Source organism: Echinops telfairi, unplaced genomic scaffold (genome assembly GCF_000313985.2).
Source record: "Echinops telfairi isolate 266 unplaced genomic scaffold, ASM31398v2 ScPeMD7_29;HRSCAF=101, whole genome shotgun sequence".
NCBI lineage: Eukaryota > Metazoa > Chordata > Mammalia > Afrosoricida > Tenrecidae > Echinops > Echinops telfairi.
The window spans coordinates 2520939-2523920 of NW_022103926.1; positions in this window are offsets into that span (position 1 = coordinate 2520939).

A 2982-nucleotide genomic window follows, 5' to 3' on the forward strand; every position below is an offset into this window, starting at 1 on the left:
AAGAAGAAGAAGCTCCAGAGCCTGTTTAGAGCTGGAAAAAACTTAAGTCTCTGAGGCCACCCGGCTTGCTTAAGGCCACTGTTTGAGCTGTGGTCTGGTGGGACTCAAACCTGGGTCAGCAGACACTTTCACTGTCCCATGGGACACACTGCTCCAGCCCCAGACTCGGGGACCCACAGGAGACCCAGACTGGTCACCAGCAGGGTGTCCTCCAGCCCGCACCTTGAATACAGAGCCCAGGTGCTGTGGCGGCTCGGGAGGCTGAGGAGAGCTGTGCCCTGGTGCCCTCAGCGGCTGCTTGTTCAGAAGCCGGTCACCAGGCTTTTCCTCCGAGGCACCTCGAGGGGCACTGTCCATTCAAGCTCTGGGTTAGCATCAAAGGCCTTCAGCACCACCACCTTAACACAAAGGGGGAGGAGATCCTGAGAAAGCCTGAGCACCTAGGGCAGAAGACACTGGTTCAAATCCAAGCTGCACCCGTCCTTCCTCTGTGTGCAAACCCCTCCCCGCAAAAAAGACCTTTCCTCGAATAGAAAGGTTTGTGGATACCACAACCCCCAACCCACCCCACGGAGCATGTACAAGGGGGCTTCAAAAAGTTCATGGGACCATCCATTGTCTTTCAATTCCATTTTCTAGGAGCTGTTGAAGCCCCTCATCAATGCATGTGTAAATGTCCCCTGACACTCCCCCAGCACTAAACTCATGGGCAGGGGCTTTGTTCTGTTTTCCATTGGGACCTCCACACCTGAAACCAAGGGTGGTATGTAGCTGTTCAATCAATCCTTGATGAATGAATGAGTGAATGAATGAATGAATGAATGAATGGAGAGAGCCATAAAGGGTCACCCTCTTTCACTTGCAATCCTGAAATTCCAATCTCAACTCTGAAAGGTCTTCCCAAGCTCACTGGGACGCCAAGCCTGCGGGGGGTGGGGGTAGGGGTGGGGGGGTCCTCGGGAGGAAGCTGAGGCTGCCTGCTTCTCTGAAGGTGGAGGGGCAGTTCTCTGTGGACAGCATGGGGTAGAGGAGGAGGAGTTCTGGTATGTGGCCATACCCTCTCCTCCTGGGGTGCCAGTGTTACCACATGGTCTAAATCCCATCTTGCTGGTCTTACAAAGTCCTCCCAAATTCGGGATTTGGAAACAGCTGACCTCAGGGATTGGGACTTAACACAGGGGCCTGAGACTAGCTTAGTACTCTTCAAACCTAAACAAGATAAACTGTAGATGCGGAAACAGGGGCCCAGCAATACCAGGGCTGTGCAGAATGTGGGTGGCAGGAGCAGGCCCTGGATCTGGTCCCCAGGGGCTCCAGCCTCGTCAACACTTGTCAGGGCCTCTGTCCTCCCCCTCCCCCGTTCCCCCTCTCCCCAGGCTTGGCGCCTCAATGAGCCCTTTGTCCTCTGAGGGGCTCGGAGTTCCTGAGGGACCCTCCTTGGCCGACGGGGACAAAGACACAGAAGGGTGGGGGCTGCTTGGGGTGGCTGGTGAGACGGCCAGAAGAATGTGAGTCTGGAGCTAAGATTCCAGTGGGGTCAGACACCCCCAGCCCCACCGGGAGGGGCCGTCAAGCGAAGACAAAGGCGGTGGACACAGAGAGGCTCATGCTGATCCAGGCGCCCCAGGATCCAGCCCCCTGCCCCAACGATCTGCCCCACCAAGGGCATTCACTTCCCACCTCCCCTAAGGAGGAGAGGTTACCAGAAGCCCTCGTCCCAACTCAGGCCCTCAGCCCCTTCTCAGGGAGGCACAGCCAGCCAGTGGGCGGGCGTCCCCTCCTCCTCCCCTGCCCACCCCTTGGCTTGTCCTCACCGACCTCCTTAAAGCACAGCCTTCACACACAAGGCTGAAGAGGACTTGCCCGGCCACAGCCCACACATAGCAACCTTGCAGGGCAGGGAAGAGTGCACACGAGGGTTTCTGAGCCTGTTCATCCTCATGGGAGCAGCCAGCCTCCCCTTTTTCCTTCGGAGCAGCTGGTAGGTTTGAACCACGGACCTCGCAGCTAGCAGCCCGACACTTAATTCACTGCTTCACCAAAGCAGGGCTGGGAGAGTAGAAGCAGCCGGGTCCCTGAGACCCCGACTTGCCCAGGTTGGGCTATGGTCTGCTCCTGGCTCGCTGGGTGGCTCCAGGCAAGCCGTTCTACCTCTCTGGGATTCATTCTCTGAAGAAGTTCAGCAGGCCTGGGCCTCGGCGCTGCTGCCCCTGCTTTGGTGACCTCTGGGCCTCAGTTTCTCCTTTGGGAAGTGGTCTGGTTGGGTGACTCATCCACGTTGGCGCAGTGCTCAGATCAGATCCAAGTGATCCCTGTTCTTGTCATGTCAGCGTAAGCATTGTTTGGGCAGTAGGGAAACTGAGTCAGAGTCTGGGGCCTCAGCGTGTACCCCGAGAGCCACTCATTCACCTCAACAGCCATCAGAGGGTAGAGGGGAGCCACCAACAGTCCCTCCAGGCAGCCTGGGTGTTCCAGGTGTTACTCCAGCTGCAGGGGGTAGCGATTAAAAACAGGGAGAATCCTACTTGTGTCAGGGACAAGGGGCAGTCAGTGGGAGGATAGCATGGTGTCAGTCCTGACTCCTGCCTCATCGCCACTGTGTGCCAAGGACAAGATGCCCAGTCTCTGAGCTTCCATGGCTTTATGCAGAGAAGGGAGGGAGTCTCACAAGTCTAGGGTCAGGGCCCTCTCAGCCCCAGATGAGGACTCGCCCTTCCCTCTCCACTCCCTCCTCTCTTTCTCCCCACAGGCCAGCCGTTGCCGCCACCGCAGCCCTTGCTGGCAACCCCTTAATCGTCTGACGTGGCCATGGTGTGAACTTTCTGGGAACTTGTCATCCTGCGTGTGGGTTGACAGAAGGTGCAGCCCAAGGCTTGAGGGCATAGGGTGCAGCTGTCTAACTTCGACCATCTTGGTGGAGAAGGGAACATCGAGGCGCACGCCCACCTCTCCCCAAGATGTAGTCGACATCGCTCAGCCCAG